Here is a 13,718-nt window from a genome sequence, read left to right as displayed (position 1 = left end):
TTACTGAGAGTTCTATGCACAGTGGGAGATATTGCTTGCTTGGCGGTTGCAAACTGTCAGGACCTAGGTCCTGACCTCACACTGTGGGAGAGGTTTGTATGTATATCGATATGTATAAAATGTGCATTTGTTCCAGAGTAAAATACACTATACATTTTTTTTCCCTACGTCACTGTCACAATAGGCTGGAAAATCTGACATATTTGACAGTTTTTGGACTAGTCTTTCTCCTCATGTGGAATTCTCTGTGTTTTCTTTATTTGCTGAATGGCAGTTGTTCAGTCCAAATGCCAAAATATTGTGCAAGCGAGTAGAGAGGCTTGCTGGCATCTTTGTATAGATGCTTTCTATACAGTGTTTTTGTAAATACATAAAGAAAATACCGAGAATGCATGTGGAGATGAACTAGTCCAAAACCTACCAGATTTTTACCACCTACTGTAAGCGACAGCAATCTATAATAAAGGTAATTTATAGTTCATTTTACTTTGGGAGTGTATTTTTTTGCGATGGTATTTCAAAGTCTAGCATTTTTTACTGAACATTTGTTTTATGTTTATTTTAAATTTTTTAGAAACATATGTGTTTTTAAACCTTTTGCTTTTGTTACTTATCCCCTGCTGTACTATGTCTTTACTGCTAATTTACATTCCCTGTCATCTCGGCCTTTCTCTCAGCATAGGTTCATTGTTCCCTTTAAAGAAGATCTGTGGTGTTTTTCTTGCAGAATAAAATAAACATATCGTGTCCCCGTTATTTCCCCTCTTTATTACTTCTATTTTCGCCTCTTTCCCACCAGGACGTTGCGTTTTAGGGGACGTTATAGGTCGCATAACGTGCCCCTAACGCAACGCCTGGTGGTGTTGGAGGTGGACGCTACCTAGAGCTGCTTTATACAGCTCTTGATGCGCCTTTTTTGTGCTGTGAGATGCGGAGACCACGTGATCCGCATCACATGGTCCCGCCAGCCAATCGCCGCACAGAGCGGCCGCTCCAGGAAGTAAACACTGCACGTCACCCAGTGCAGTGAATATTAATTAGCCATGTGGCTGGCCACGGAGGAGGAGGGGAGACCTTCTCCTCCAACAATACTGCGCATGTGCAAACAGTCTATAACTTATAGCATGCAGCACTTTCTTTAAACGTGCTGCGTTACAATGTAACGCAACGTGGGCACTGTGAACAGCCCATTGATTTTTCATTGCTGTGCAGTGGGCTGCTTTACAGGCTGCACTACCGTGTGCCTGTAACGTCTTACTGTGAAAGCAGCCTTAATAATTTTCTCCAAGATGGCCACGATTCCATGTGACTCCGAAGTACTTGCGGGTCATCGCTTTCTGCACACTCTTGATGTCCTGCTGTGCACGAGAGCCGTTTCCAACTGTTGTGACAGGATGAGTAAAAAGCTCTGTCCCTGATTACCTTCTTTACAGGGACGAGATAAGCTGAGCTGAAACATGAGGCAGCTCTCCTCCCGGCAGTCAGCCTCCTTCCCCCTGCTCTCTTGAATGGGCACAGAGGACAGGGATGACTCATCAGATGATGTGTAGAAGGGGGAGGGAGAGGCAGAATAGGAAGGAAAAGCTACTGCTTTGGCTGCCTCTTCCTGCAGCTGAATATTCATCCAGTTAACTAGACGAAAAATTTGAAAGGAGCAGGAGAGAGACAGGACTGCTTTTTCTATACAAGCATCAAACAAATGGCAGCGCTCATAAGCTGCAACTGAATTGTAGACCAACAGAGGCATGTAAAGCCCCACAGGGCTAAATACATGCCTTGAATGCAAATCGGATGCAAATCATGTACTAGTCCTAATCTATAATTTTAATGCAAATTGATGCACATGGATGCAGCTAGCCATACGTATACTTACATGAGTTTTGTACAGCAGGAGACATTGGCAGCGCTTCCAAACAGAGGCTGCACCCGAATTGACTACCTGCAATAGATGTGCAGAGCTCCACAATTGTGGACTAAAATACACAACATGCATTCAAAACAGGTACAGCAAAGGAGGACGTTGGCTTCAGTATAAATAATATGTGCACAAATTATTCCCTACTAGACTTCCCCACGGCAGTGACGGGTCCTCTTGGGAAAGACCTACCGCTAATCTAACGATAAAAACACGATTTTTTCCTAGTGCTGCTAGTCATAAAATGGTATACACATTTCTCTCAAACAGACATCAAACAAATGACCGCGCTTATAGGCTGCAACTGAATTGTAGACCAACAGAGGCATGCAGAGCCCCACAGGGCTAAATACATGCCTTGAATGCAAATCAGATGCAAATCATGTACTAGTCCTAATCTATAATTTGGATGCAAATTGATGCACATGGATGCAGCTAGCCATAAGTATACTTACATGAGTTTTGTAAAGCAGGAGACATTGGCAGCGCTTCTAAACAGAGGCTGCACCCAAATTGACTACTTGCAATAGATGTGCAGAGCTCCACAATTCGCGGACTAAAATACACAACATGCATTCAAAACAGGTACAGCAAAGGAGGATGTTAGCTTCAGTATAAATAATATACAAGATAGGGAAGAAAAGATTTGTACATCATAAAGGAAAATAATTACTCACTTAAATTACATTTTGAAAAAGGGCCACAGAACCCCTTCAAAGGCCCACTATCATAATTTAAGATATTGAGCATGTGTATGCATACTTATAATAAAACATTTAGCTCATTAAAATGCACTATAAATTATGGGCTACAAAGCAGCCCCCGTAGGTAAGTTAACACTGCCCACACACAATGTAGACATTTACCAATCTCCCTTGGGGGAGGTACGTTTTAAACATTTTTATAGATGAGGTGCTCCTTTCCCTTTAAATCTTGTGCAGTAGGACTAGCCTGTGGAAAAATTGTAGAAGTTTTCTCAATATCTTTTGTCTACAATGTAGAGTAATTTTAAATTGTTTTAAAAAATGGCACACTAAGCTTCTGTCTGCAGTAGCATATCAGCTGCTGAGGACAGCAAGCGAAGACTGCATCTAGCACCCGTAGGAGTAGGGCAGCTGGATAACATGTGCAGCAGTGGAACCAGGAGAGATATGTTATATTACCTCTGTAGAACACACTGCTGACAGTTGTCTGCATGGTGGTGGATGGGGTGCACAGCTAGTGTGAAAGGAGAGGGAAAAGAAGCTCCTTTGTGAATTCAGGATTTATAGGGCAATATTTACTATTTTCAACATTTACATAGTATATTGCAATTGATATAAAATAAGAGAACTTTTTCTACATTCCATGTATGCTACCCCAAACCTCTTTATTTGATAATATCAATAGGCCATAACGAGTCTTCAGTACTGAAAATGATTGTTACATAGGGCCTGATGCACTAACCAGCAGTAATATTGCCGTATAGAGACAGCGCATAGAAATATTACCTGTCCTACCGCCAGCAATGTACCACGAGTTATGCTATTAGCGCAACCAACTGTAATATTTCTGTGCATATGGCAATATTACCGCTGGTTAGTGCATCAGGCTCCCTTTGTTACATAGGTAGTTTGGTTGAAAAAAGACATCCATCCATCAAGTTCTAAGAGAAAAAAATAAAAAACTTGGCTTGGTCCAATTAGCTTTAACCACTTGCGAACGAGCCGCCGCATTAAAACATCCTGTTGGAGCCTCTTAAAGAGAACCTGAAGTGGATTTGTGACATCAATATTAGGACACAGAGGCACATTCTGCATACAATCACCAGCCACTGTGTCCTTACAGTGTGTCCCCAGGCTCCCCCCATGCTCTGCTGTCCCCCATTATAAAAACCGCCAGGCTAGCGACACGCAGATTGTCGCTAGTCTGCTGTTTACTTTCTGGCTGCCACTCACCCCTGCTCCCCCGCCTCCTGTATAGCACGGCTCCCCACCTGTGTCCCTTCCCTCCCGCCTCTGTAAGCCAATTAGAGGAAGCTTACGGAGGCGGGGAAGTAAGGGACAGAGGCGTGGAACCGCTCTGTACAGGAGGCAGGGGGGAGTGGCGGTGAATGGCAGCCAGAAGGTAAACAGCAGACTAGCGACAATCTGCATGTCGCTAGCCTGGCGGTTTTTATAATGGGGGACAGCAGAGCATGGGGGTAGCCTGGGGGCACATTGTAAGGACACAGAGGCTGGTGAATGTATGCAGAATGTGCCTCTGTGTCCTAATATTAATGTGAGAAACATACCTCAGGTTCTCTTTAACGGCTCCAAGACGTTTTAATGCGTCGCTCGCTGCCGCTGTGCATGCGCGTGCACCCCCTGTCGCTGTTACCCATCGGGACACCCTTACCCAATCACAATGCATGGAATGAATGGACATCAGGGGTCGTAAAATGTAAAAAATAAATACATAAGAAGTTGCCTCAGGGACTCAGCTTTTTTTTAATTTGCATTTTATGAGGATATATTACTATGATTTACTATCATATTACTATTATTTTTACTACATGGGGCATGTAATTATGGACTGGACTTAAAAAAAAAACAAACAAAAAAAACAGAAAATTACGCTCAAATTATTTATTGTCGCCATACATTGTGATAGGGATCTGATTTGAAAAATAATACATTTTTTCCCTTTTTTTCCGGTTAAAATGCATTTAGCATAAAATAATTCGTAACAAAGTGTACTACCCACATAAATCCTAATTGTTGTCGAAAAAAAACCTGACATAGATCATTTTGTTGTGATAAGTACTAATAAAGTTATTGGCGAATAAAAGGAAGGAGCACAGACAGGTGAAAATTGCTCTGGTCTGTTAGGGTAAAAAACCCCTTTGGGGTGAAGTATTTAAATTCCTTCCTAACTCCAGATAGCAGTCAGATATATCCCTGAATCAACTCTGCTGGGAATTACCTAGTTCAGTAATTATAGTCATAGATGTCCATCAATGCAAAGATATAAAGTTTGTCATAACTACTTCCTGAGGTAAGATATTCCGGATGTTAACCGGTCAAACTGTAAAGGACTCCTTTCTAAATTTTTTGACATTCACTGTATATTAAGCTTTTGGTTACTTGTTACCTTTGGGTACGGCTGGGGCATATCCCCCCTTATGTGGGGTGCTTAAGCTGCGCTGCTATATGCATTTATACGGCAGTGGACATCTGGGGGGTATATATCCCCATTACTCCACCTTGGTTTGGTTATTGGGCCCCGGTTGTCTCAAATAGTTTTATGTCCTTTGGAACTCTATATATCTTATTTGTAGGAAAGGTTTTGCAAGTATTGAGCATTGTATTGATGAATCCAATATTGTGCGGGGCATTTCCTCGCCCCCCTGTCCCCATGCGCACGCCCAGTGCCTCTGTCCTCTCGCTCCCCGTCATTGATCACATGGGATGATGCGCTTCCGATCTTTGGAGCACGGACTTCCGTTTGGCCGGTGCCGATTGGCGCGCAAGACGCCCCCTCGCACGTTGGCCTATGGCTACGCGTGATTGGTGGTATGTGGGCGGAGACCTGGGCGTGGACGTTCAGGACGGTGGGGACGCCGCGGGTATTTGAATGGCGTCAATCCGAACGCCATAATTTTGAGGCACTATAGATCACAGAATGCCCGTTCCTGATGAGGCTGAAATTATTCGTCGAAACATGTCGAACAAGTAGGCATCTGTACACCCACTGACTACTAGAGACCTCCAGTACCCTCTGGCATGCCACAGCCTGCATAACCATGCACAAGGACATCGGAGCATGGGGTAATATGTTTGGACCAATTATACCTCCTTATATGCCTGCATGAACTACTGCTTATTGCATGTATCTCACCTTTCAGCTTGCCATTGTCCGTGTTCCGCGATTGGGATCACGAGTGGATTTATATATGCTGATATTTTTGTGAAGACGGCTGCTGTTTGAGCTTATTTAAATGCCTGCATTGTTGCCATGTGCCACACGCATATATGCTTCATTACTGTGTTGGAACTATAACAACATCTAAGTTTGCAAACAACTTTACTTTTCTTGCATGGCCTGCACGGCTTGCTACTCATCTATGCTCAAGTGTCCAAGTGTTGATGCTTTATTTGTTGGAAACAATCGCTGGAAGTCCTCTATATACTGCTCTGGAGGTCCAATAAGCTTTTGAAACAAGACTATCAATGGAGCCTGCATCTCATTTGGGTGCTAATTAAAGCAGGACAACTTGGTTAAACCAGGTGGAGATATACGGTCTGGATCATAACCACCCACTTTATATCTTTATGACTCTTGCTATCATTCATGGTAGTACTTTATACAGCAATTTGCGGTTGATGGGCCAGGAGGCAAATTATTATACTGGACACAGGGGACTGCAGCCCCTCGCTATTCTCTTTATAGTCAGTGGTATCTAGTGACCTAATAGGTTAATACATGAGTTTATTAATGCTCTTGTCTACTAATTTTAATATATGTATGTATTTGTATCTGTGATAGTTTGGTATATTAAAGATTTTTCTATTTTTTCACATGCACCCAAGAGTCAATTCTTTCCTTGTACTAATATATATCCTTTCTAAATTGATGGCAAACCTTTTTTCCTCCAGATGCAAGTCATGTCCCCTTGTTCATTTTACAAGCCTGGGGACAAAAAGCTCATCTGCCAAGTTTTGTATTGCCCTCTGATGTATTTATACATAGCATGTTTTTTCCCAAGCTAAATAAGCAAAATTATATCCCATACTCCAGATTTGGTCTCACAAGTGATTCATACTGAGGGAGTAGTATATAAGCATCTTGAGAGTTTGTTTCCAGTTTTATGCTTCTCAGAATTGTATTTACTTTAGCTACCGCTGCTTGGCTTGCTTAATCTCCTTTTTTTTTTTTTTTTCCAAAAAATTTTATTAAATTTTCCATTTTCAAAAGATACATTAAGGCTAACAATATGGCCAAGTAGTATCGTAACAGTCAACGTAACATTGGTCAGACGTCATACAATAACCGGGTGATAAACATAACATTGGTCAAATATCATGCAGTAAGAGGAATGATAACATAAACAAAATGTAAACTAGGAAATAGTGCATATTAGAGACTTTATAGAGATGTGACCCAGAGGACCATGTCCAACTATCTGGGGCAAGTATATGGGTGGGAAGGGGGTGGTCCTAGCCAATGGCCAGGGAAAACTGTGATCCCCCGTGCTCGTCGTCCAGCGATAGACGGGCAACAGAGAGGTCGCTCATGATAAGCTCAACTGGGGAGTTTAAGCGGAAGAGAAAGAATCAGGAAAGAGAGAGTGAAAGGAAGATGGAAAAGGAGAAAGAGAAGAGGAAAAAGAGAGAGGAAGAAAGAAAAGGGCCATCCCGACTCATAGCCTCCTGATCAAGGAACTCTCCATGAGGGGGTGTTCTAATTGAATCCAGGGGTCCCAAATCTTCTCGAATTTTTTGTGAGTGTCCTTCAGGATACTGGTTAGCTTTTCATTAGTCATGAAGGAGTTGATTCTGGATTTCACCTCATTAATGCTGACCGAGGGTTTTTTTCCAGTTGCTGGCAATGGTCATTGTAGCTGCTGAAAGGACAAAAGAGGCCAGTTTGTTCTGGGGTAAAGTCAGCAATTCTATTTTTTCGTGCAAGAGAGCATGCCAAGGGTTTTTGGGGATGGTTATGTGAAAGAGGGAGGAAAGTAGCCTAAAAACTTGACACCAGAATCTAGTGAGCCTGGGACAGGTCCACCAAATATGGAGCATGTCTCCGTGTGACCTACAGCCACGAAAGCAAAAGGGGCTGGCAGAGGGGAACACCTTGGCTATTCTTGCCGGAACAAGATACCAGCGGGTCATAACCTTATATGCCGCCTCTATGGTGTGAAGATTCGATGAGCAGCAGGAGATCCTGCTCCATATATTAAGCCAGTCCTCTCTGTCTCTCGTGCCCGACAGATCGGATTCCCATCTGGTAATGTAAGCGTGGGTGAGTGGGTGTTCTGGTCGGGTCAGGAAGGAGTAGATTGTGGAGATTAACCCTTTGGAGTTGGGGCGGTGAAGACCTATATTCTCGTATGGAGTGGGGTCGAAAGGGGGCTCCCTATTTTGAGTGAGGGACTGCATCCAATGTCTTATTTGTAGGAATCGAAAGTATTCTCTCGGTGGGACCTGGAAGTTTTCTTGTAGGGCTGGCCAACTGTGCACCCCTCTAGGGTTAATAAAGTGCATAACTTTGGTGAGGCCGTTATCGACCCACCATCTGAAGGCTTCCGGGTTCTCATACCCTGGGAGAAAAAGTGGGTTGTTAACCAGAGGTAGCAGGGGGAGGTGGGGGGATAGGAGATGGGAAGAATACCGGACTGAGTCCCAAACTTGGAGGCTATGAAGCATGGGGGGGCTAAGGGTAGTGGGCCGCATCTTATGCGGTACCCAAAGGAGGGTGCTCGGGAGCATAGGGGCACTATCTGGGATCTCGAGAAACACCCAAAGAGGGGTGTCACAAGTTTGAAATACCCGTGTTAGTTGAGTTATAGTTGCTGCTCGGTAGTATGAGCTAATCTGGGGGACTCCCAATCCACCGTCTAATTTATGAGCAAAAAGGGTTGACTTATTAACTCTAGGATGCTTACGACCCCAAATGAAAGATTGTATTTTATGCTGGAGGGTGCGTAGGTAATGGGGGGGCACTTTGGCTTAATCTCCTTTTAACCATTATTCCCAAGTCCTTCTCTAATGCTGGATACACACCATGAGTTTCCGCGTCGCACGCGGCCGTCGATACGCGTCGATTCGATTATTTCCGAACATTTTCGAACGAATTTCGATGATTTTTAGGTCGAATGCCATGTAAAGTATGGCAAATCGACCTAACGATCCATCGAAGCTTGAATCGGACATGTCGGAAATAATCGAATCGATGCGTATCGACGGCCGCATCGAACGCGGAAACGCATGGTGGGTATCCAGCATTAGGCCTCCTTTCCACGAACTGTTGAGCTGTGTGCTCAGGCAGCAGTAAGCAGTTATCATGCAGCAACAAGCAGTTACCAAGCAGAAGTGAGCAGTTGAGAGAGTTTGAGAGGCATTTCACTGCCTATCAACAGGTCGTGGAAAGGAGGCCTTAGAGAGAACCTGTACTGAGTAAAAATATTTAAAATAAACACATGAGGTAACTTCAAATGAACATTGCATAGTTACCTTGCCATCAGTTCCTCTCAGAAGCGCACAATTTTCTTCTGACTATAATCCCTTCCAGTTCTGACAATTATTTTGTCAGATCTGAAATATATCAGTTGCTGTCAGTAAAATATCAGTTGCTGTCAGTTATAGCTGAGAGGAAAACTGATGTACCCGGTAATGTCCATGTTTCCCGATGGCTCAAGTGGGCGATGTTACAGTTTAACTGTGTGCTGACCAGAAAGCTGTTATGGGTAATGGCCGTTTTCAAAATGGAGGATGCAAAATTGCCTTGATCACAGTGACAAACAGGACGCGGGACAGGAGAAAGACACTGAGGAGTAGACTACATGGAAGGTAAGTATGACTTGTGTATGCTTATTTTGACTTTTAATTTTCAGTTCAGGTTTTCTTTAAGGTGGGTACACACATTAGATAAAAGTCTTTGGAAAATGAAAGATCACATACCAATTTTACCCCCTTCCATGTAGTATAAGAGCCATACTCTACACAGTCTATTCTATGGAGCTGAACTTCCCATCAGATAAAAATCTTTGCAAGATGCAGCACACAACGATACTGTACACATGCAACAGATCAGTATCTGCAAAAGATCTGTTCCTGCAAAAGATCCGTTCCTGCAAAATGCATTCATAGTCTATGATATCTGCAGATCTCATACACACCTTGTTTAACGGACATTCATCTGCAGATCAGACAATTATCTGCTGATCTGAAGATCTATCCTGGTGTATCTGATCTGCAGATAATTGTCTGTTAAACAAGGTGTGTATTCCGTCTACTAAATTATTAACTACCGTATTTCGCGCCGTATAAGACGCTCCGGAATATAAGACGCACCCAGGTTTAGAGGGCAAAAACCAGGGGAAAAAAATACTAAACCTGGTGCGTCCATATTCCAGGAGCGTCTTGTACATGTCCTTCTGTGTGTCCTCATGTGCCCCCCATATCCCCATGTATCCTCCTGTGCCCCCATGTGTCCTCCTGTGCCCCCATGTGTCCTCATGTGTCCTCATGTGCCCCCCATTTGTCCTCATTTGTCCCCATGTGTCCTCATGTGCCCCCCATGTTTCCTCATGTGCACCCCATGTGTCCTCATGTGCCTCCCATGTGTCCTGTGCCCCCCATGTGTTCTCATGTGCCCCCCATGTGTCCTCCTGTGTCCCTATATGTCCTCCTGTGCCCCCCCATGTGTCTTGTGTGTGCTCATGTGCCCCCATGTGTCTTCCTGTGCTCCCTCATGTGTGCTCCGGTGCCCCCATGTGTCCTCATTTGCCCCCCTGCCTGAGTCTCCTGGCCCCCCATGGAGTGTTAATAGCGGTGGCAACTTACCTTTGGCAGGCTCCCACGCTGATCCTAGATCATTGCGCTGCCCCCCGCTAGCCTCCTCTGCCTCCCCCCTGCTTATCTGCCCCCCCCGGGTGTAGGAATAAGTATCGGTAGCTTACCTCCGCAATGCGCCCGCGATGACTGCAGACATCCGTCTTCCAGGCACTTCTCGCTCTAGTGACCGGCTTGAACTGATGACGCGCAGTTCAAAGCCGGTCACTAGAGCGAGAAGTGCCTGGAAGACGGATGTCTGCAGTCATCGCGGGCGCACTGCGGAGGTAAGCTACCGATACTTATTCCTACACCCGAGGGGGCCAGATAAGCAGGGGGGAGGCAGAGGAGGCTAGCGGGGGGCAGCGCAATGATCTAGGATCAGCCTGCCAAAGGTAAGTTGCCGCCGCTATTGACACTCCATGGGGGGCCAAGAGACTCGGGCAGGCGGGACAAAGGCAGGCACAGAAAGACAGGGAATCCCCGACGTGGCGGCGGGTCGCGGTTCGTATCGGCGGGCGTTATTAAGTCGGGATTCCCTGCCTTTGCCGTATAAGTCGCAGGGACTTTTTCTCCCCATTTTTGGGGGAGAAAAAGTGCTTCTTATACGGCGACAAATACGGTACATTGAAAAGAATGGTACTTTGTATGGACCCTTGTAGGACCCCACTGCTAACCGTTTCCCATTTTGAGGTTTGGTTTTTTGCTTCTGTCCCTTAACCAGTTATCTATCCACATACACACATTTTTCCTAGTCCCTGTATCCTCAGCTACCACACCAGGCTATTGTGGGAAACGGTAGAAAAGTCCAAGTATTCTAATTCATACTGGATACTGTTCATTATCATTCTAGGGTAACATCTTGTAACCTCGGTTGATCATGTATGCTCAACTAATCTACATATTCTGTCCTGTGGTGTCTAGAGGAAGTGAAACTGTAAGCTCCCCCATGCAAGCATGAAGAAAAACAATTTGCCAAAAATGTAGCTTAGCTAATTGCCATTCACCTGATGATTTTACGGTCCTAAGCCTCACGCAAATCAATTAAGAATGTTTTTTTTTTTTTAGTCACCTCACAAGTCTTATGCTAGGTACACACAATGCATTTTTTCGGTCGATTTTCCGCTCTATTGATTTTCCGGTCGATTTCCTGCTCTATTATCTTTTCTTATCGAAAAGATTGATAATAATATCGGACATGATGGAAATTATCTATCAAACCATCTATCTAACACAAAATAGTATGGTGTGTACTTAGCATTAGGTCTGCTAAATGGAGTTTCCAGTGTGCACAAGGGTTAACACAAACCACATTGCACTTAGAATCCCTGTGGTGTGCTGTCAGCAGAGCATTAAACTGTCTGCCAAATCCTAGTTGAATACTAAATCTCAGAATCTCTATACAGTACCAAACCTTTTTGTCTAGAGTCTGTTTTTTTTCATGTCCGCCAGTACTAAGGATGATAACTCACAGGCTTATGGGGGATCCGATTCAACAAGCTAGTTTTTAGGCTATACTTCTCCCAGGCCGAGGGTATAAAAATTGTGCCCAGCCCCCAACCTTATAGGCTCAAGTACAGTATTTGCGATATGGCATTTTGCAGCCCCAGTATAGGTTAGCAAGGTATGTATTCGATAGCAAGATGTAGCCTCCACCCCCCCCCCTTAAGTATAGGTGGCCAGGTATATGTGCCTTCAGTATTGGTAGCAAGGTTTAGTTGCCCCCATTATAGGTTGCCAGGTATAGGTGCCTCCAGTATATGTGACCAAGGTATAGCTGCCCCCAATATAGGTAGCCAGGTATAGGTGCCTCCAATGTTGGTAGCCTGGTATACCTATAGGTACCCCAGATATAGGCAGGCAGGTATAGGTGCCCTCACTATAGGAAATCTGGTATAAGTGCCCCCAGTATAGGTAGCCTGGTATAGCTGCCCCCAGGATTATAGTGCAGGAGGGGAGGGGGGCAGCAGGCAAACACGGCCATGAGAGGGGGGGGGACCAACTTCCCCCTCCCTCACCTCAGGCTGCTTTTCAGTGCTCCCCCCTCCAGAAATGAGTGCAGCGGGCGCAGGTAGGGAACACAGACTCACCTCTTCTGGGTTCCATACGATGGAGCTCCGCGTACTGTCGTTGTTCTCTGTCTCCGGTGCTGCTCACTCTACTTCTGTTAATCAGAAAGTAAGCGGCGTTGGAGACAGAGAAAACCGTCAGCATGTGGAGCTCCGTCGCATGAAACTCTGAACAGGTGAGTCCATGCTCCCTGCCCGGTCCTGCTAAACTCATTTCTGGAGAGGGGGGCACTGAACAGGGGCCCTCAAAGTAAAGATAGGGGGAGTGTGTCCCTGACACATCCAACCCCCCCCCCCCCTCCCTGTGGCTGTAAGTACCCACTGCGCCCCCCTCCTTATCTGCAACTGCCCCTAAAAACTGCACTTCGATTAAACATGAACAAATTACATATTGAGTGCCAAGCATTTCTTGATCTGTCTTCTATTTTTTACCTTCTCACTTTGCAATTTATTGATTTATTTATGCATTTTCCTTTACTACTATCTTTCAGTAAAGTACCTCTTTAACTTATGTCTCCTCACATTATCTCATTCTCAATGTTTCTGCGTATCTTGTGTTCTATTAAACAATGCATGTTATCCTATATACTAAACAAAATACAGTATGTTATTATGTATGGCACAGACACACTGTGGCCAGTTGTCAGTCAGGGAAAACTCAGTTCTCAGAGGGGAAAAAGTCCTGTAGCCAATGGAAATCCAGCTCAACAGGTGAAACTCCTCCCACTCAGTGTAGGCCTAATTACAATTTGGACTGCTGATGCACAGCCTTGTGGGTAATGACATCACATGAAGCTCACTGCTGATTTGCATATGCCGATATTAAATGATCAATATCTTAGCACTCATAGCATACTCCTAATTTTGACAGTAGGGAGGGACCCCTTGAACTACCTCTGTGCCAAATTGCATCTCCTCTGGTTCTCAATATAGTTTCGATACACCCCATCTCAGGAGCCACCGGTGTTTGTGGGGCTGCAATTTGGCACAGAGGTAGTTTGAAGAGTCCCCTCCCTACCTCAAAATTTAGAGTGTGACCCTGTCATGCTTGGCGAAATAAATAAATGTTTCTGATTCTATGAACGCTAAGATTTTAAGCGTTTAATATCAGTAGTATTACGGTAGACATAGGAGGTTCAGACACAGGATCAGACACTGCACTGACATAGCAATGTAGTGGAGAGCAGATAAATAACAGAAAATAACGGTGTGAAAAGC

At 44.6% G+C, this 13,718-nt stretch overlaps 1 protein-coding gene across 1 annotated transcript in view; it reads left to right on the top strand.

The window, feature by feature from the left end:
• Positions 1-13,718, top strand: part of ATG3 (autophagy related 3) — a 130,772-nt gene that overhangs the window by 40,294 nt on the left and 76,760 nt on the right. The gene's annotated exons all lie outside the window — the stretch shown is intronic.

Source organism: Hyperolius riggenbachi, chromosome 2 (genome assembly GCF_040937935.1).
Source record: "Hyperolius riggenbachi isolate aHypRig1 chromosome 2, aHypRig1.pri, whole genome shotgun sequence".
Classification (NCBI taxonomy): domain Eukaryota; kingdom Metazoa; phylum Chordata; class Amphibia; order Anura; family Hyperoliidae; genus Hyperolius; species Hyperolius riggenbachi.
Note: the sequence above shows the minus strand (reverse complement) of the source record. Positions and strands in the feature narration are given on the sequence as shown.